The following is a 21,681-nucleotide window of genomic DNA, read 5'->3' as shown; positions in this document are numbered from 1 at the left end:
CATTGCCATCAAGTCATGATGCCAATAAAACATGTGGGGTCCTGTAAGTCCCAAGTGAATTAACACACGGACATCCTTGGAGCAGTGCTGGGCTCATCTCGAGGGCTCCCGAATGCCGCCCAGGGCTTGATCCTCAGACCAAGGTGAGGGGTTTTGGTTGGGGCGGGGGGGGGGCGGGAGCGGCGCTGTGCCCTCCTGAAAGGCGCCAAAGTAGTCAGTCCCAAGCACCCCCAGAGTACCTGAGCCAGCACAGGGACTGTCCAGGCCCTTGTCCTTGCCACTTGGCCTCCTCCACAAGCACCTGGAACCTCTACACTGTCACTCCTAAGCTTCCTGTGTGGGACCTTGCCCTCAATCCTGTGCCCCGGTCTCCACCAGCCCAATTTCTTCAGCTGTTCCTTCCTCCTCCCTCACCATCTCTCCTCTCTAGCCAAGAATCCCCCTTCCCCAAGTCTCATCCCAGCTGCTAATACCTTCTAAAAATCCAGAGTCTCTCCACACACTCGGCCCTAACTGACTTGCCAGGAGCCCCACTGAAGACAAGATGAGGAAACCATTTTGCACAACTTCTGGGAACTATATGAGGGTGTTTTTCAAGACTCTAGAGGTCTCTGGCATGAGGTCAAGGGGCTGAGAGAAAGCAAGAGTAACATGAAAACCCCAGGCAGAACTGGGAAAAGTAGTCCTTCGGGCATCGAGCTGCTGTAAAGTGCTGTGATTTTATGTTATGTTGGTCTCAGCCTCTGGAGCAACAGCCTCTGAGGAGACTCCAGGCTCTCCTGAAGAAGAAATTCAGAAAAGCAATATTTCCATCACTTTAGTCTGCTCACTATAGAAATGAGAGGCGAGGGCAGGCCATGGGTACTCAGGGGTTTATTCTGATACCTTGTCCTAACTCATATATTAAGAAGTGAAGCAGGAGAAATTCAAAATGGCTGACCTACCTTGAGGAAAGCATGAATGAGAAGACGAGCCGTTGTTGGCTATCCGGCCTACTAGCATGCCCTCTTCCTTTAGAAGAATTTCTTCTCTCTCATTCTTTATACTCTTGACGACAGGATGATTCCAGGCACAGTACCCTACCTCAGAAGAAAAAGGGACACAGGCTTCTTCTCCGGGCCTGTGCCCTCAGCTCAGCCATATGGGCCATCTCTCTCGTCCTCGGGTTCCTCACTCCGCCATTTTGCTGGAAATGGAAGTCACCAACCCCAGCCGACTACTCTGGGTAGTGGATTAGCCAGGCAGTGTGGCTTCCTGTCCTGCTTTGCCATGACCAGTCATGTGACCTCTGGTGTGTCGCCTAACTTCTGTGGGCCTCCATTTCTTCATCTGGATAAACAGACAAATGTTACAATCCGGATTTTGAGCAAAAGAAGCCGACACAGACAACATAGACTGTATGAGTCCAAGCCAGACAAGACTCAACTTTATTATTTAGGGATGCATACATGGGGGCAAACTAAAATGAAGAAGGAAACAATCGTCATAAAAGCAAAGCAGCGAGTGCCTGCAGGACGTGGGAAGGGTTGTGAGCGGGAAAGGCCACTCGGGGATCCTGGCATCCTCGTACTATTCATTCTGTCTTGAGTTGGGCTGTTACACAAGTGTTTGCTTTACAGGTACTACAATTACAATGATTCGTGACATTTACACTTATGTCCTTCTCTGTATGTCTGCTGTGATGATAAAGAAATAGACGGTGTGTTTAAAGAGCCTCGTAAACAGTAATGTACACATATTACTGAATGACCTCTTCCTGCCTGTCCCTTTTCTCTAGGTTCCTAAACGAGAATGTCCAAGCTGGAAGAGACCATTCTAGTCTGGCCTCCTGTGTCTCATTTTACAGAGAAGGAAGCTGAGGTCGAGAAAGTAATGACATTATGTCCTCGTCCTTCTTTCCTCCTACCCCCATGGGGTTCCCAGCCCTGAGACTCACGCTAGGCTAGGACCGGAAACTCCCTCCTTGCTTTCAGCTGCTGGCATGCTATGTGTGAATCCAGCCACCACCTCAGAATTCTGGGCTAACAGAGCGTTTCCTCTCCTCGGGCACCTGTTTCCAATGGCCTCCCTCTCAGGCTGAAAAAAAAAAAAAAAAAAAAAAAACCATGTGCAATTTCCTCCTGCCCATGACTCCCCTAGATGAGCTCAGCCCTGGGAGTAGTAGAGGACTTTATTAGTTTTTTTAAAAAACCCGCACACACCTTCCCAAGCTCGCATAAACCCTTCTGAGCATCCTTCCACAAACCACTCCAAAGGAATGAAAACCGTGCTGGGGAGAGCCCCGAGCCCACGGCAGGTGCATCTGAGATTCTGGCTCAGGCATTACGAGCTTGCTAGAGGCTCCCAAGGTCTCCTCATCACGGCAACAGATGTGGTCCTTATTTCCCTTTGAATAAGTTACCTCCAGCTTGAAGCAGCTGGGAACTTTACAAGCAGTCCTGGTCCCAAGGCCGGTTATTTGCTAGAAATTAGCAATGACTAAGATACAACAGCCTCCCTTTGTTCTAGGCGGTGGAAGCCAGCTTGCCTTGCATTCTTTGTTTTCAGCATTGCTCAGAGAGCTGTGGCCAGGGCTGTGGACAGAGCCACACCTGGGTTGGGGGCTGCTCCTTCCTGACATTCTCCTGTGTCCTCCTTGCCTTGCTCAGACTGATGAGGGAGGTACTGTTGACTGTCTGTGACATTTAGTCATCTTTGCTTCTCCCCCATTTCCCTCTCATTCATCTTCCAGAACAAGAAAGAAACAGAGTGGGAGGACTGCAGGCCGTTTTCACTGCTTTGTCAAAGGCTGGACATTTTCCCAGAGACTGAGCAGATCTTCCAAATCCCTGTCCTCTAAGAGCTGGAGGGAAAGGCCACTCGGGTCTGTGGCCTTGTCACCTGTCCACTGCTGGGCCCAGCAGGTGTGCAGCCACAGCAACAGGGTCACCACCCCAGTGAAATGAACTCTGTCTAATGGAGGTCCATGCGAGAGGAGCCCTGCTCTGCGGCTTACAGGCTGGTTAAGTTTGTGCAAGTCATGTCACCTCTCTGTGCCTCAGTTTGTACATCTGTAGAATAGGTATGACAATGCCCAACAGGCATGTTTCATGGGGTGATGTGAAGAGGCATACCAGCTACAACATTTGCAGGGCCCAGAGCACAGTCAAAATCCGGGTCCCTTCCCCCACTAGGTTGCCTCATACCAGAGTGTAGGTTGTACACTGCACAATGGGAATGGTGCTCCCCAAAGCTGTGCACCGTGCATCCTTCCAAGGAGGCTGGACAAGGCAGAATTTCTTCCCTAAACCACTGGTAGATCCCCAGAACAGAGAACAAGGGACTAGTGCCTCCAACCCCCTACTATAACCGGCTGAGCCCACAAGCTTCAGCTCCTTATATGAAAACTCACCCTGACCCTTCAAAGCTGGCAGTGAAGGGAGAGTGTCCGTGGGGTGGGGTGAGGGCTGGGTCACCCAGTCCCTACAATTGTTGAGGTCCTCTTGGACTCTCCTTAGCATGCTCTCCTTGGTCACCACGTTCCCACGTGCAGCTCTGGGGCGTGGGATGCTGCTCCCTTTTCATCATCCCTTCCCGGTTCCCCTTTAAACCTTTTGCCCATTCCAGATCAGACAGAAGCCCTTAACCCAACTTTGTTAGAAGGCTGGGATGACAGAGGGAAATTAGCAGCTGTGTGCAGCCGTGGGGACCTGTCAGGCATGCCAGCTAAAGCTCTCTCCGGGGGCCACAGGTCCCATTCTAGCCCCATGGGATTCTGGGACAACACAAGGAAAGCACCCGCCACCTGCTCCCTTTCCCTCCTGCTTTGGGAACCTTCCCCCTCCACCGCCCAAGGCGGGGAGGCGCCTGCAGGGAGCAATCCAACTTTTGTTCATGGGAGAGCTTTCCCTCTTTAGCCCAAAGAAATAGAGGAGCTCAATATGGGGGAAACAGACGGTCAAAATTCTAAGCAACCTGCATCCTGCTTCTCTTGTTCTCTCTGCCAACATTTTCCTGAAGTTTCCATCTCAACAGGCCTCAGGGAATTAGCATTGGGGTTTGGAGTCAAGAGACCTCAGATTGGGGGGCCGGGGTGCTCCTGGGTGCCTCCGTCTGCTCAGCGTCTACCTTTGGCTCAGGTCACGATCAAACCCCACTTTGGTCTTCCTGCTCATTGGAGATCCTGCTTCTCCCTCTCCCTCTGCCCCTCCCTGCTGCTCATGCTCTCTCTCTCTCTCTCTCTCTCTCTCTCGCTCTCGCTCTTGCTCTCACTCTCTCAGATAAAATAAACAAAATCTTTAGAAAAGAGAAGGAGAGAGAAACCTCAGATTGGGGATCCTCCCCAGACTGGGGGATTCAAATCTTGACTGCCGTGACCTAGCTGTATGGCCTCTGGTGGTCACTTCACTTACCCCTCTGGCCCTCAGTTTCCCCATCCATAACGTGGGGACAATATCAGCCTTCCTCGCAGAGCTGCTGGGAGGATCCTGGGAAGGCTGGGGTAAATTGTTTCATATCATAGTGTTAAGGTCACTGCAAAACCCTGTCCTGTCCAGTGTGGATACTTTCGTTTTGGTTCTCTTTGGAATTGGACAGTGTTCCAGAACAAGGGGATCAAGGCTCAAAAGCCCTCCAGTGGTTAACAGCACTTTGTTTATGATTCCCATGGAGAAAGCAGCTACTACTGATGGCTCCCCTCCTGTAAGGGGGAGAAGGCGTTGCCCTGAAATTTGCACAAGAAAACCTCTTCTACCCTCCACCCCCATAATTAGTCTATTGGTGCATTTGGCTAACCGGTAGCAACCAGGAATTCCAAGCAGCCATCCCTGTTCCTGTTAGTGAAAAAGAAGGGAAGACATTGGAGAGAAAAAGGAAGAGACAGTGACCCAGAGACAGAGAGACAGAGAGAAAGACTGGGGCATCCACGGGGGGGGGAGGGGGGGCACACACTGAGACAAAAAGAGACACAGAGAGGGACTGGAACACTTGGACAATAGGGGCAGAGGACAGTAGTGGTGCACAAATGAATATTAAAAAGAGAAACAAAAATCAAAATTTGCTTTACAGCAGGCCTGTTGCCTCCTGATTCCCTGTGTCAGGCACGAGCCCTTGTGAGGTCTAGGATAGCCAATTTGCTTGGGCAAAGGTACTAAGTATCTATTAGGTATATGTTACATATAATTGAACTTAAATGTGGTTCAAGGTTGTCCCTTTAATAGCGTCACCCTTGCTCTCTTGCCTTCCCAGAGGTTTCTGGAGCAGAACCAAGGGTGCCGGGGTGCAGCTGGGGGTGACCCCCGCTCCAGCCTGAGGACAGCAGCCCACCTGGCAGAAGCCACTGGGAACTGCTTCCCTCATGGGATCCCACTTCCTCAGAGCTCCACCAACACACTGTCGGGTGTGTGGCAGGAGCCTGCTTGTAGTCTAGGGCAGGGTTCCCTGCACCTGGGTCTGACCTCTCCAACCAGCCTGGGGTTCCCCATGATCCCTCCTTACTCCCAGGCAGCAGGGGGCACACCCTGGGGCTGAATCAGGCTCTCTCTTCCCCCTGCATCTTCTCTGTGTGCCCCAGGCTCCTCCCTTCTGCATGGTGATGGGGACAGGAATATTGTCCTGGGCAGTGGGAATGCAGTTTCTTCCTGTCTGAGCCACTGAGCGCAGTACCAGCACAGAGCGAGTGCTTGGCAGCTCTGAACTAGCCCAGTGCATGGCCCGTTAGAAAGACCCAGGGCAGGGGTGCCTTGTTGGTCCAGTTGTTAAGCATCTGCCTTAAGATCAGGGCATGATCCCGGGGTCCTGGGATAGAGCCCCACATTGGGATCCCTGCTCAGGAGGAAGCCTGCTTCTCCCTCTCTCACTCCCCCTGCTTGTGTTCGATTCCCTCTTCTGGGCTCTTTTTCCCCAAATGTGGGCTGAAAAGACTGAGCTGAGTAGCAGCAGCTTTCCAACCTTTTTTAAATGGCAAATTACGGCAAGAAATGGATTTTGACATCATGGTCCAGTAGACACACAGGTGTTTATGGAACCGGGACACAACAGGCATAAACCAGCTCTCACCACCTCTCACGACATTTCCTGCTCTACACGGCGGAAGTGGTCACTGCTATGTTGATTTCATGATAACCGGTGGGTCATGACTGTAGGGTAAAAGCCCCAGGCAGTGGGTCTCAGAGGCACCAAGAGGCCCCCCTTGAGGGAGGAGGGACCCCCATCGGACAGGACCTTGGGCCTTCACCTCCCATCATTCCCTCCTCACTCAGAGCAACGCTGCTCTTCTCTGTTTTGTTCACGGGCCTTCCCCACAAGGCTTTGTTAGGAAATAGTGTTTTCTGGTTAGATTCACAAAAAAATAAGATTAAAATCAACTGGACTGGCAGTTGATCACCATTGGGTGATTTCAATCTTCGATGTCCTGTGATTCAGTGGCTTGAAATGAATTAGACAAAGTGAGTAACTGTGAAAACAAAATCAAGAATTCTGCGGAGGGAAAGTGGAGTTAGAATCATTTTATCTGGGAAGAAGGACTGACTAATGTATTTCAAGTAGATACATAATTGCTATGCATTAAATAAAGAATTACCTTTACCAAATGACTTCTGAGGTAGGAAAAGAGGTTAGAGTTTGAAGTCAAGCTTCAAACCTTGAGATATCTTTGATGCAAACAGATGATTATATTAAACCCCGGGGACAGGACCGGTGGGCAGAAAGAGCTGCACTGTGGTCATGAGGAGTGGCCCATTATATACTTTTAAGTTGGGAGTGGGTTAGGGGGAGCCTAACCCCTAAGAAATTTGGGAAGCAAGGTTTCTAGGACCTTGATAGGGGCTAGCTATTGTTAGGAAAAGGTCATTTAGTACTGCCTAAAAAAACCTGAGCATTGACCCTTCAGATGTGTATCAGTGGGTCATATGCTTGAGGGATGATTGCCAGCATGTGTCTTGGAGGGTTTAGAGATAAAGGAATTTTCCAAAGGAATTTTTATATGTTAAAGCAGACTTACAGGATCCTAGGGGACAGGGAGGGGGATTTCGGGTTAGGATTACCTTTTGCCCTTAGCAAAGTGTCAACATCGAGGCTATTGAATCCAGAGAGGAATGTCCCTCTGTCTGTTTCAAGGACTTGTCAATGGACTGTAGGTAGTAAGGAAATTCAACAGTTTTTCTTCTGCCTTTGTTTCCCACATCAACTTCTATGTCCCAGACATTTACATTTCTCAATGTGATCCTCACCATAAACTTGCAAGGAAGGGCTTCTTATGCCCATTTTATAGATAAGGTAACTGAGGCTCAGAAACACTCAGAACTTGTCCGAAATCACACAACCATGAAGAACATCTTGCTCTCCCCAAAGGGGAAGCTAGGAAGAGATGCTCCTGAGCAACAGAAAAAAATCATGGTAGATCCAACCCGAAGAGGGCTCAGTTGTCTCTTTTATAAGTAGAGAAATCCTTTCAGGGCGATTATGAAGATTGATTGAGAAAACGCAAGTGCCTGGCTCGTAAGAGTTGCTCAACAAATGGGAGCTCTTGTTATGAAAAGCTAAACCAAGAGGGCTCAGTCGACTGAGTATCAGACTTCTGATTTCAGCTCAGGTCAAGACGCCAGGGTCGTGGGATGGAGCCCCGTATCAGCTGGGCTCCCAGCTCATTGGGGAGTCTACTTGGGATTCTCTCTTTCCCTCTCCCTCTGTGCCCGCCACCCGCCCCGCACATGCACACTAGCTCTCTAGCTCTCTCTCTAAAATAAATAAATCTTTAAAAAAAAAAAAAGCGAAACCCACAGAACCTGCAAACACCACCACCACTCCTACAAAAGAGACACACGCAGCATATGCTGGTGCTAAAATCCCACTCTTACAGTTCAGTTCCCAAGAAAAAGGGACACAGTCGTCATGGTCTCTAATCAAACAAATACCACAGTGAGGCTGCTGTTTTTAACATACAGCTGAGAGGATCTGTCTACTCCTCCCTCCCCACTCACCCTTGCAGATGATAACACTCCCCTCCCCCCTTGCCAATGATAAGAGCAAAGAGAAAGACTTTCCTTCCAAAGCAGGGATCCAGAGCTCCCTGCATCTCTGAAACAGAAGTCACCATCGAGATCACCCAACTGCAACCTCCAGCCCATTTTACAGGTGAGAAGACTGAGACAAAAGAGGGCCAGCAGTAAAGCCAAGGTCACACAACATGACTGTGGAAGAGCTGGGCCCAGAACCATAGGACCCTGGCCTTAAGCACCTGACAACTCTGGTGGCGGGGTGGCTTTCCTAAGCATCTGTGGGTTTCCTGACATGTTCACCTTCGTGTTGGTCCTATGCTCACTGTCCCCTGACTTCCTAACAGCCTCCAGCACAAAGGCTCTGCCTGCAGAGAGGAGCAAGGAAGACTCTCCTCCCCAAAGTTGCCAGTCTGCCTTTTGCTGTCTCACCACCAACTCCACACGTGGACCGTAATAATCATCAGTCTGGCCACACAGACAGGGATGCATCATGCGTCCTTCTCTGCCATTCTGTGAGTTTCTTGAGGGCAGGGGCTGGGTCTTCCCATCTCTCTGGTCTGAGGCAGGGTCCTTGCCACTCATAGTCTGTGCTTCCTCTATTCTTCACAGGAATGATGGGAATTCAATAAGGGAAAGACATGAAGAGTGAAGCGTGGTACCTAGAACCTAGTAAAGGCTTAATATACGCTAACTATTATCATTACTATGTTATTGATTTTTGTCATGATCTGTATCCCTAGCCCCGAACCTATCACAGTGACCAGCAAAAACACAGATGCTCAGTAACTTTGTAGGAAATATATGTGCCAGGGATGGTGTCACTGACTCATTGCCTACTATATACCGAATTTCTAGTAAGTACTTGTATCAGTCGGCTATAGGCATGAAATGCTGAGTAACAAACCACCCCTGAATTCAAGGAATTGAAACAGCCATCATATGTTCTCACTCACATATCTGCAGGTCGACAGGAGCAACTCTGCCCTCCCCTATGTGTTCAGGCTGGGGCCTAGGACAAAGGGGCAGGAGCTGCCAAGGGAAGTCCTCATAGAGATGGCAGAAGGCCAAGTGGAAACACACACAGTATCTTCTGGCCTGAGCTGAGAATTGGCTCTTGGCATTTTTGTCTACTTGCCACTGGGCAAAAAAAATAAAAGTCACAGGGTCAGCCTCACAGCCAAGGGGGAGAAGAAATTTCCTCTCCTGTGAGGCTACAGCGAGGGCCTCGCTGTGGGTCTATTACACAAGCACAGGGAAGGGAGGGATCGTCACCCGTCATCCTGGCATGGACCCACACGTCCACCTCTAGCTTGCAGCTGCCTGAGGGCTGGTTCCTTTACTGCTGTTTTCCTTCAACCCATACGTAGGAATCACCAGAAATATGCATACCCCCACCACCACCAGGATCTTGGGGAGGAAAAAAAAAACCTTAGACAGAAAATGAAATGTATTTCGAAGTAGTTTGCAAGTATACGGTGTAAAGCATAAACAAACAGGCAGTAATTCCTCTCATCTTGCCCTCTGCAGTTAGAGATGTTCGCACAAACCCTTCCTCACGGAGCGCTTAATTTCAAGGAGCTGAAAATGGATCTGACAATGTGTTGTTTACGAGCAAATTTCAGGGTCTGAAAGTAAGAAGAAAGGATAGTTCAAGCCCACAGATCATTCTTTCCAGTTAGGATGGAGCGTCCCTGTTGACCTGACAACACTCCTCCTTTTAGGAATGTGCCACCTTTGCTTCTTGGAGGGCACTGGGCCCAGTCTGATGGTCGAGGAGAGAGTCAAAGGGCAGAAGGTCAAGTCCCTTGACAGCTGGGGAGACAGAAGCAGCCAAAGTCCCAGGAGTCCCTGTGCCTTGATTCGGGAGGGACACCCTCCCTCCTTGGAGTTTGGTCCTAGTGGGCCTCCCTGGGGGGCAGTGCTGGGAGGAGGGGCAGAGGACACAGAATTGTCAGATCTAGGGATGTGGAAGGAAATCTGTTTCTGCTCACTTGTAGCCGCAAAGACTGTTTACCTCCCAGTCTGTTTTTCAAGGAAATGGAGACCAGCAGAGGAAAAACGCCCTTCTGAAAACATTTCCACGAATTTACGCCGTTCATCTAGAGAGGCACAATCCTTCAGCGACACCTCTGGGATTTCACGTGGTCAGGATGAGGCTGGCCTGCGCCTGGAAACACAACCACGTGAGAGGCAGCCTGCTGGATCCGCGAAGGCAGAGCTTTGGCCACGTCACCCTTGGCTCAGCAGAGCCAAGGAGAGACACACACACACATCCCCTGGGACCCCTTGGTAAAATTCAGATCTGTCTTTCATCAGAGGGATGAGCAGGGGAGCTCAGTGGGATGGCATCAAACGACCTGGTTTTGACAGCCCAGGGCTGCTAGCGCAGGGACGTGTGACCCCAGACAAGTCACTAAACTGCTGGGAGCCTCAAGGTCCTGTTGTGAGAGTGGCCGAAAATCTTCCTCTTCCGGGGCTATTGTGGCCAAACAAGGAAAGGAGTATGACTTGATCGTTTCTTCTCCTTCCTGAGCAGGGCAGGGCTGCGGCCTGGGGACAGGTATCCACAGACACAAGTCCATTGCTGGATTGGTTCTGTGAGATAAGAATAGGTCTTAGGAAAGCTATCGACTAAACCAAGGGCTGATACTTGGAATTCATGGAGCACCTGGGGAGCCAAAGGTATTTCCTGGAGACCAGAGGAGAAACTTGGGGCAGTCGGGGCAACAAGACACACACGGAGGCTTCCAAGGAAGGCTTCCTGGAAGAGGCAGAAGAGCCTTGGAAGATAAGTAAATAGTGAGACAAGTAGTCCTTAGCAATTAGTATAGATCTAATCTGCGTGTATGTCTAAGTACTATTTAGATGATGCTGAGTGCTTAGATTGTACTAAGTGCTACATACTTGGTACTTAGATAAGTAGGGCAAGCTCACCAGGTAGGAAGAGTGTTACGAGTAGCCTAGAGGGCAGATTGCCTGCATTGTGTTTGGAAAGGACCCACTGGATCAGTGTGCTGAGCGGAGGAGTACAGAGCAGTGAGTGCGGGGTGGGGGGTGAAGAAAGAAGAGAGGAACAGATGTCAAGGAGCTTTAATGCCAGGATGAGGGGTTGAGAGTCTATACCAAGTAGAACTTTTTTAGGAACAGATGATGGAAAAACCAACTCAAACTGACTTAAGCACAAAAGGGAATGTATCAGTTTATACAACCGAAATGTTGGGGGGTTGGGAGGAATGGGCTTCAGGTAAAGCTTAATCCAGGATCATCTTGGCTCAGCACTGCTCTGTCAACAGGCCACATGCCTGAGACTCAAAGCTGGTGGCTATATGTGGGCACTCAGGGAGCTGTTCCCAGGAGAGGGCAGCAAGCATGCTCCACACACTCACCCTGCCAGCAGTGGGGAACAGCATAGCAAGGGACCCACTAGGGCAGCGTCCCTAGGACCAGCATGACATTTGGGGGAGGGGCGAGACCTGTACTCACAGGAGTGGATCCAGCATTTAGGCGATGGCTCAATGGCCTCCACAAAGTAGAAAGTTAGCTCAGTCCCCACTCCCCAACACCAACCCAATGCAATGGGGTTGCTGGGGATGCCTTGCTTCTCTTAAATATTGGGTCCTCAATTCTCAGGCCCTGCAGGTCGGGGGTGGGGGGAGGGTGGAATGGGACAGGTGGAGCTGGAATGACCACTGAGCCCAGGAGGGAATAGCTGTTCCTGGCCTTCCCCGGGACCCCAGAGGCCAGTGGGCTCCATCATTCCCCCTCCCCCACCTTCACCTCATCTCTCCCTTTTAATCCCGCAAAAAGCTTTTGCTTTTTTTTTTTTCAATCTGCAGTGGAGACTGAGGATTTAGTTCTTTTGCATTTCAAATGTTTATTCATTTTTTTAATTTAAATCCCTAAAACTAATTCTGGGGCCTCCCTGTGCCACATGGCCCCCTGAGATCCTGAATCCTTTTCTCTTCCCCATGCCCTTTCTCATCAGACTAATGTGATACAATAGGATTTGTATATGAGTGCATGCTTTTAAAAGGATTTTTTTAAAAAACCAACCAAAGGGTTTTTGAGATATTAAACTTTTTTTTTAGTCTTTTAAATTTTGGGTGGTTTCCATGGTAACTGGTAAGTTTGCTTCTTTGTTCTCTCCAATTTTCTAGAGAAGCTAAGGCAGCTCTCGATAGCTTCTCAAGTAGATTTGGATCAGAGGCCCAGAGTTCAGGCATGGGAGGGGGTCACCTGCAGCCCCAGGGTCAAGGAGTTGCCCCCTGGGATCCGGTCACCAATTGGTAGGATGGCTAGAGCTGGAACAAGCGCTTATGTCACCCCCACACCCCTTCCCACATCTCCCTCAGGCCTGGGTCTCTTCCTCCAGGTCTAGGAAGTCCATTCGCACACTGGAAGTCCAGGTCAATTCCCTGCGGGGTGCAGCAGGCATGGGAGTGGGGGTGGAGAATGGGGTATTGGCCTGCTGAGGACTTCCTAGCCCCCCAAACCCAGCCTTTGGGGAGCCTGCCTACCTGCTTAGTCACCCCCCACCCCACAACCATCACACTGCCTGGCCTTGGGCTCTTGCTCCTGGGAGCCAGGACCTTCACCCTCCCTGTGTCCCTGGACTCAGCTGGTTCTCCATCTCACCCCCCAGGGCCTCCCCAGAAGAGCCTGAGCCATGGGCAGCCCAGAAGTCTGGCTGCGGGGTGGACCCTATTCTGGGGGTGAACCTCCTTCTTGCTCACCATTTCCCAGCCTGAGTCCCCTGAGTCCCCGATATTGGCATTTCTGCATTTCTCCCCTCCTCTTCTAGACCAGTGCTTGTCAACTGTCAGTCCCGACACACAGGATTGTGAACCCAGCCAGGATGTCCGCAGGAGGCAGAGGGTTCCCTCAAACAAGGGGATTGGGACTGCTCACCTGTGCAGACAACGTTAAGGAAACCCCGGGGGGATGTTGAAGCATCCCTGGGGCTAGACATAGCACCAGCCCCAGGCCAAGGGGATAAGGCGCCGGAGTTGCAGAAGCAGCTGTGTCCTCAAGGCTGGTTCCCTCTGCCAAGCCTCCCAGACCCTGGGCCACAGGCCCTGCTGACTCACCACCCAGCAGGGACCCATGGCCCTCCACCCTCAGTCTCCTTGGTGCCCATGTCTGGCGAACCCCAACCAGAAGCCCTGGGCAAGGGGCCGTTCATGCAGTGGGAACAGGCCAGCCTCAACCTGGACACCAGGTGTGGGCAGAGAAGGGCAGAAATGAGTTGAGAGGGTAACAGCTGGCACAACGAGCTCCCTGGCTCCTTCTGGGAAACCCATCCAGGCACCCTCAGGGCTGCCTAGCTGCCCTTGAACCTCTCTCAGGAGTCAGAATCAGGACGCGCTGCCGGCGCCCCCGCTCCTCCCCCTGCACACCCCAGGCCTCCGAAGTCACCATGGGGCTCATCTTGTACAAGAATGGCTGGTGTCCCGCGCAGGGTGGGGAACTCGTGCGTGCACTCCTAGGGGGCTGAGGATGGTGGCCTCCGGATTCCAAGGCCTCCCGGAGGAGCACTGCCCTACCTGGCCGCACCCGTGCCCGCCCTGAGGGCTCCTGTCCTCTGGGTCCCCTCCGTTCAAGGCACAGCTGTGGACTTCTTTTCTGTCTCCTTCCCCTCATGCTCAGCAGCGCCTGCTCGGAGTCTGGTGCCGCACTGGCCTCCACGAGGGGAAGGCCACAGACTGACCAGCGCTGGCCTCCGTGGGCTCTCTGCCTGGGGCGCTGGGTGAGCATAAGGTTGGCCTGAGGAGGGCTGAGTTCTAACCAGGCTAAGGCCACACACATCCCACCAGGGAGTTCCTTACAAGGTCTCTGTGTGTTTGTCACCTGGCCAGTCAGGGGACATGCTCCCTACCAGAAATTGGAGAGCAGGCCATGGGATGGGGAGTCCTGAAGGGAGCTGGTCCAAGGCAGGCCTTCAGGATGCTAATGGGGCAGGACTCAAGAAGAAAGCAAGCAGGTCAGGCCATTTTACCAAAGGGGGCCCCTCCTACCCAGGAGGTAACCAGGGCTCCCAGGCAGAGAATGTCACCTGTGACTTGCTGGGGCACAAGGCCGTGGTTGGGCCATCAGAAGGCCTAGGTTCCATAGGAGAAGGTGGCCTCACCTTCTCCTGTGGACTTTGGTTCTTCTCCAGTGTTTGGGACCTAATTCTTCATCTGGCAAGTGAAGCCCCTGGAACAGTTATCCCAGAGTTATCCCAGCTCCAGAAGGTAGGAAAACCAGACTCAGCCCATCCCGCAGGCCTCTCTCCAAGGAAGATTCTGGAGAAATCCTGTGTGGGGTGGGTTTTTCTCCCACAAACGTGTTTGGCAGAGGGAAGAGCCGGGGGGAACCACAGCCACTTGCCCTGACACGCAGGCCAGGAAGCCTGCAGGCCCGCCCAGAGAAGGTCACATCCAGACACTCAGGATGTGAGTGGGTTTTTCCCTGAAGCCTCTCAGGCCAGAACCGAGGGAAATATCAGCAAGCTGGCAGCGTGCCACCTGAGTCAGTCCAGCTCTGGCCTCATTCAAGGAAAACGAACTACAGGAGGTCGGGAAGTGTGGTGTTGGGCAGGGGACACGTGTGGACATGAAGATGTGTGCCCTGTGTGTGCTTGTTCACAGCTGGGCAACACTGACGTTCATCTGATACGGACTTGAGAAGTACCATCTCGGCCTTATAAAACATCAGCCACGGGTCCAAACACCCAGATGCCTTCTTGTTGCTTCAGTGGCTCCCTGGCCCCCTGACACAGATGAGCCTCTCACTGAAGGGTTCACTCCCAGCCTTGCTCCAGTGAAGGAAAGAAAGTGTTCTAGTTAGTGGAGGGAGAAGAGGGCCCTGTTCCTGTATTTGATAGTAGTTGCCCTGCTTGTATGCGCATGGCTGTAAGGATTTTATCTACAATCTCTGCGAGTGAGAGCTTGGTGTCCCAGAGAGCCTGTCCCTTTCCTCAACAGTTTGATATAAGATGTCCCTTCTCATTGTTTTAGAGTTAGGAACCTGCCGTTTGGGGGCAGAGAACCCAGTTCGCTCAAATGGTGGTCTCTCTCCATGGTGGAGTATTATTCAGCCATGAAAAGGAACAGAGCACTGATACATGTGACCCTGTAGATGAAACTATAAAACGTTACCCTGAGTGAAAGAAGCCAGACATGAGAGGTCCCATACTGTGTGATACTACTTATCTGAAAGATCCTGAATCAATAAATTAGAATGGAGGGGGCTGGAGGAAGAGGGAATGGGAAGTGATTGCTTCACAGGATAGGGTTTTTGTAGAGTCCTATAGAGGATGGTCAGGGAAGGATTCTTGAAAAGGAAACATCAAAGCTGAGATGCACAGGCTGAGAAGGAGCCAGTCATCCAATGGTGAAGGGGCAAGCATTGTGGCCAGAGGTCAACTGAGGTGACTCAGGGGTCAATGACACTGTCTAGAGGGTCCAAGATGGCCTCAGACATTGAGCACCTTGGTAGGAACCTCAGCAGGAAGGCTTGGCCCAACATCTACACATGACCTCTCCAGCACTGAGATCTCAGGGCTTCCAGAATGTTCCACGGACAGAATTAGAAAAACCCAGTTTCTTAAGGCATCAACCCAGAAACTGGCCCTTCCTTTCTACCGTATCCCATTGATCAGGGTGGTCACAGTGCCCACTTAGATTCAAAGGGATGAAACAAAGACCTCGTCACTCAGGAGAAATGGAACAATCTGACGGACCTTCACTACTGGTCGATATATTTTTAACTACTCATTAGATTTCCTTAATGGGTATAGTTTGTTTTAAATCTTCTACTTCTTCCACAGTCAGTTCTCTTCTCTAGGAAACTGTCCCTTTTACCTAGGTTTTCATATTAACTGGCATCAGAGTTTTATAACATGCTTTTTTTTTTTAAAGTTTATTTTTGGTTTATTTGTGGCTGTGCCTCCCTTCTTGTTCCTAATATTGTTTTCATCAGCCCTGCCTGATATTTCTAGTAACTTTTTTTACTTGAAATGCCAGAAATTAACTTTGATTACAAAACTATAAAAATGACACATTATAGTAATGATGAAGTAATTGGAATGGGAAATCAATGAAACAGAAGAGAATACATCATGGGCAATATGAGAAACTTCCAGGCTGACATTATCTTTCTGGAATGTTCTCTCTACTTCCTCTATTTAAAAAAAAATTGTGGTAAAACATGCATAACATAAAGTTACCATTTTAACCATCTTTAAGTGTACAGTTCAGTGGCATGAAGTACATTCATTTTGCTTTGCCACCATCACCCCATCCATCTCCAAAGAACTTTTTAATCCTGCAAAACTGAAACCTTACTCACTTCACAAGATTTACCCTCCTCCCCTGTCTGGCATCCACACTGAAAGTCTACCTTCTCTGTGACTTGATTACTCTAGGGACTTTGTGTTAGTGTATCGTGTAGTATTTGTCCTTTTGTGAATGGCTTTTTTCACTTAGCCCAATGTCTTCAAGGTCCGTTTATGTTTCAGTGTGTGTCAATACTTCCTTCCTTTTTAAGACTGAGTAATATCCCATTGTGTATAGATACCACATTTTGTTTACACACTACCCCGCTGAGGGACACTTGGGTCTCTTCCACATTTTAGCTGTTGTCAATAATATTGCTACGAACATGAGTGTACAAACATCTGTCTGAGTCCCTTCTTTCACTTCTTCGGGGTATATACGCACAAGTGGGATTCCTTCATCATAGAGTAATTATATTTTTTAATTTCTGACACATTGCCATACCATTTCCAATAATCTTTTCAGAGAGTCAACTTGTATGTCTTTGTTGATTTTCTTTTTGGCACCTTTGTTTTGTGTTTCATTTTGTATTTTGTACCTGTGGTTATCTTTGATACTTTCCTTGTGCTCTCTTTGGACCTACTGTGTTCTTTTTCTAACTTAAGGTGGACTTACTTTATTTATTTTTGGTTTTTCTTCTTTTTGATTATGAATTTCTAAGCTGTGTCCTACAGTTTTGAAATGTAGAATTTTGTTTTCATTCAGTCCTAAACATTTTCTAGATTGCCATTATGACTTCTATTAAGATCCATGTATTATTAGAAATGGACTTTAATTTTCAAAGCAAATGGGTATTTTTAAAGCTTTTTTTTTTTTTTTTAGGGGCACCTGGGTGGCTCATTCAATTAAGCATCTGCCTTCAGCTCAGGTCACAATCTTAGGGTCCTGGGAAGGAGCACCACATTGGACTCCCTGTTCAGCAGGAAGCCTGCTTCTCTCTCCCTCTGCCTGCTGCCCTCCCCCCGGCTTATGCTGTGTGTTTGTGTCAAATAAATAAATAAAAATCTTTAAAAATAAAAATGTTGCATTATTTTAATATTTTTCATCCATTGCATTGTTATGAGATAACATAGTCAGTATGAAATATTTTTTAAATGTTTGTTGAGATTTAATTTATGACCTAATATACAATCAATCTTAATTCTCTAATGCCTTCTTATTAATTTCATTGTTAGTATTATTATATACTTGTGTTTATAATTATATATTATAAAAATATAATAGTTTATTACATTATTAAGAACTAATTAGTATCTGTAATCTGAATTCTCTACTCGCTGGACAAAATGTTCTACATATGCTTGAGATCAAATTTGTGTATTGTGTAGTTCAAAGGTACTATTGTCTGCTTGTTTCCTAATTACTGGAAGAAGACTATTAAAATCTCTTTCATGATGGAGTTGTTCTTCGTGTCAATTTTTGTTTTATACGTTGTTCTGCTAATGTCTGTATTCAAGTTGGTATATTCATTTATCGGCATGCCATTTGGCAGTTGTAATTACTAATGCTTCTTTGAAAAGCCTGCAGAAGCACCTCAAAAGGTCGAGACTGAGCTCTGAACATTGTAGGCATCAAACCTGAGAGCAAATAATTAGAATACAAGCCTCTCTCACACTTTCCCTTAATTGGCTGGATCTCCCAGGAAGAAACAGGACGGGAAAAAAAAGTATGTTCAGAATTCTTCCCTGGTTACAGGTGGGCAGCCCGAATGGGAAGACCCAGAAGTTACATGTAGGGCTGAGTTAAAGGATTTGCCCTGTTTGAACAGCTGCATCCAGACCCTGCATTTCCTTCCAGAACCCTTCAAAAAAGATGAGCTTCCTTAAGATTTAGCCAACCATTGAGTCACTGCCTACTTCTGAGGCTTGGGGATGGGTCTCCGACCTGGAGTTGGAATCAGGGCTTGGGGGCCCCCTCAAATGACATGTTCCAGGTGAAGAGGGAGTTTGGCATAGAAGAGGGGAGGCAGGATGTGACCAGGTGGCTTTATTTTCCATGGTGTTAGACAGGTCTGGGCCATGGTCCAGCCATACTAGAGAGAAGGGTTCCCAGCTGGGGACAGTGAGCATTTCTCAAGGGCTCGTCAGAATTCCGATAGAACCACAGGGGTTCCAGAAGAGAAGGAGCGGCAAGAGGCAGGCCTCTGCCAGAGATGGAAGGTAATGGGATATTGCCAGAGAACAAAGAGAGGGTATAATCACTGACCTCTCCCACCCATAGTCAACCACCTCTGCTAAGACTGACTTTTAACAAAAATGGGACTGCCATCATTCTCCAGAGGAGACCCAGCCTAGAAGTGCCCAAAGACACTACAGATCTTCCTGTGTGGGCACACCAAGGGAGAACACCAACAGACACTTTCAAGCCTGGTCCCGCTGAGGGCCCAGTAGGCCTGCCCATTAGCTCTGGGGAACGATACCAGAAGGCTAGACACGGGCGACTCTCATCAGGACTTCCAAAAGGATAAGGAGTCAATGCCTAAACAGAAGGTTTGTGTGTTTTTAACAAAGAGAGGAAGTGGCAATTCCCTAGAGCCAGCAAGAGCCAGATCCAACGAAGGAGACTGTAAACCTGGCCTCATTTTCTCCAGAAGTCAGGGAGTTCACAACGCACGGAAGAAGAGAGCGTGTAGGCACCTTCCATGGGCTAGCCACCGTGCTAGAGGGTTTCTGTCACCTCATTCACTCTTAACAGCCACCTTGAGGACACTAAAGCACAGAGCTGTCACCTGCCAAGTTGTACCGCTTGGGAGAGCAAGATTTGAATGCAGAAATCTGTTTGAAGCCAGAATCTGGGCAAATTTCACTATATTGTGTTGATTCCTCTCACAGTAATCTCAAAACAAGGCAATACCAAACAAAAAACCCACCACCAACAACAAAAAATAAGAAGTAAATATTAAGCCTGAAAATTTAAGGAGGGGTGTGTGGAAGTGGAAAAAGGATTAGACGTCCTGTGTTACCTCCACCAGGCTGACGCAGAACCAATGGGCAGAAGCTAAAAGGAATAGGGCAACTAAGAAGAACGTTCTCACACTTACAACGGCTCAAAAGGAGATGTGCCAAATGGCCTTTATTAGGGGATTGGTTAACGAAAGCATACCATATTAAAATAGCCAGCTCCTAAAAATTATATCCAAGAATTTAAGTATATGGAGAAATGTCCAGCATAAAAAATGAAAGAGAAGAGAAAAAATTATGAATACATGATTCCATCTATATGAAATGTCCAAAATAGGTAAATCCGAAGACACACAAAGTAGATTCACGGTTGCCACGGGTAGGGAAAAGGGAGAACCGGGAGTGACTGCAAACGGATACTTTTTGGGGTGACGAAAATGCTCTAAAATTCGATATGGATGGCCACACAATCTTGTGAATGTATTTAAAACCATTATTAAAAGGGTGAATTATGTGGAACATGAATCATATCTCAAGAAAAAAGCATAAGGAACAAAATATTGTATTATATATGTATATAATATTCAGAACATGTAGTTATATCTAATAAAGAAAATTATGCTTAATTTTTTAAAACCATACCTACAGATCCCAATTTTGTGACTTATATCTCTGCATCCATATGGTGAGAAAAAATTCTGGAAGGAAATCCTAAGAGTTAACTATGTTTTACAGGGCAGTGGGGTCATTTGATATCACAGATTTTATACAATAAACATTTCTTTTAGAATCAGAAACACACTTTTATAAAAATGGGACTGGGCACCTGTTGAGGTGACAAGCTTCTTGTCTTGGTATATATTCCCCAAAATTTGAGAATCACCAGATACGGATATTTGCACTGAGAGTTTGACCTACAGTGTATACAGTCCTTTTTTCTTTTTTCTTTTTTTTTTTTTTTAATAGTCTCCATGACGGGCTTAAAGCCCAGTGTAGGGCTTGAACTCACAACCCCGAGATCAAGACCTGAGCCAAGATCAAGAGTCAGACACTTAACTAACTGAGCCACTTAGGAACCCCTGGTCTATAATAACTAAAGTATTATTTTACAATTATTCTTTCATTTATTTTCTATTTTCTTTTTATAACGCATTATCTCAAATCTTGCCTCTGGTACCAATCTCTGTTGCAGCGGCGGGGGGGGATTCTTTTGCTATAAAATACAGTAATTAAAAAAGAAAGTTACAACTTGAAGGGTATACTAAGACCCAATAAGGGGAAGGAAATTTGTTTAAAAGCAAACCATCAGGGGTACCTGGGTGGATTAAGCCTCTGCCTTCGGCTCAGGTCATGATCTCAGGGTCCTGGGATCAAGCCCCACATTGGGTTCCTCTGCTCAGCAGGGAGCCTGCTTCCTCCTTCTCTCTGCCTGCCTCTCTGCTCACTTGTGATCGCTCTCTCTGTGTCAAATAAATAAATAAAATCTTTTAAAAAATAAAAAATAAATAAAAAACAAACCACCCACGTTTCTATGCAGCCAGGATAGAAAGATGATGTAACAAAATTTAAGAAATTGTCTAACTAGTGGAAGAACCTCCAGATTTCTCCCTTTCATCTTCGTGAAAGTGAAAATAAAACTTTAAAATGAGACATTTCGAGTACTCTCTGCATGTGTAAATACACACTCATTCTAAAGGTTGCTAACACGCCGGCAGAACGTAATTCTCATGAGGAAAGCGGCCACCTTTGGTTTTTTAAACCCATGTTCAGGGATTGTCCACGGGAGCAGAGGAAAAGCCGGCGGCTCCTGGGCCCTCCCCGGCTCTCCAGTGGGGTTCTGAAGCCTGAGCTGACTCCTCCCGCTTCCTGGCAGAGGGCTGAGGGCAGTGGGAGAGGAGCTCTAAGCTATAAAAAAAAAAAGAAAAAGTTCGAGTTTTATTTCCTTCTAAGGCATCCTGAGTCAGTGGGTGCTCCAGCCCCCAGTGCCCCCGGGGAAGTTCAGCTCAAATCGGAAATGTGTGTGTGTCTGTGTTTCCTGAGCCAAAGCTGCTGAAAACCCAGAGGACGTTGCCACTTGGACTGAATCTCTGCACGCAGAGTGGGAGCTTCCTATTTCTGTCCTGGGAGGAGGATGGAAGTCACTTAATGATCAGTTTCTCTGACCCACGTTCCAGTATTACATCACAGTCTAACAGCGAGCTTACCCTCCGCTCCGCTCCCCACACGGAGCTGCTGACACTTTAAAAATCCCATTTGTCACCTCAAAGCATACAGCACGCCCACGCTATTTTGCCTCCCACCCTTGAGACTGCAATTTTTTTTTTTTTTTTAGGTTTTATTTTTCATTTATTTGAGAGAGCACGCGCGAGAGAGCACAAGCAGGGGGAGGGACAGAAGGAGAGGGAGAAGCAGACTCCCTGATGAAGGGGGAGCTGATGTGGGGCTGGATCCCAGGACCCTCGGGATCACAAGCAAGCTGAGGGCAGA

This window comes from Mustela nivalis (assembly GCF_964662115.1).
Source record: "Mustela nivalis genome assembly, chromosome: 6".
In the NCBI taxonomy this organism is placed as follows: Eukaryota; Metazoa; Chordata; class Mammalia; order Carnivora; family Mustelidae; genus Mustela; species Mustela nivalis.
Note: the sequence above shows the minus strand (reverse complement) of the source record.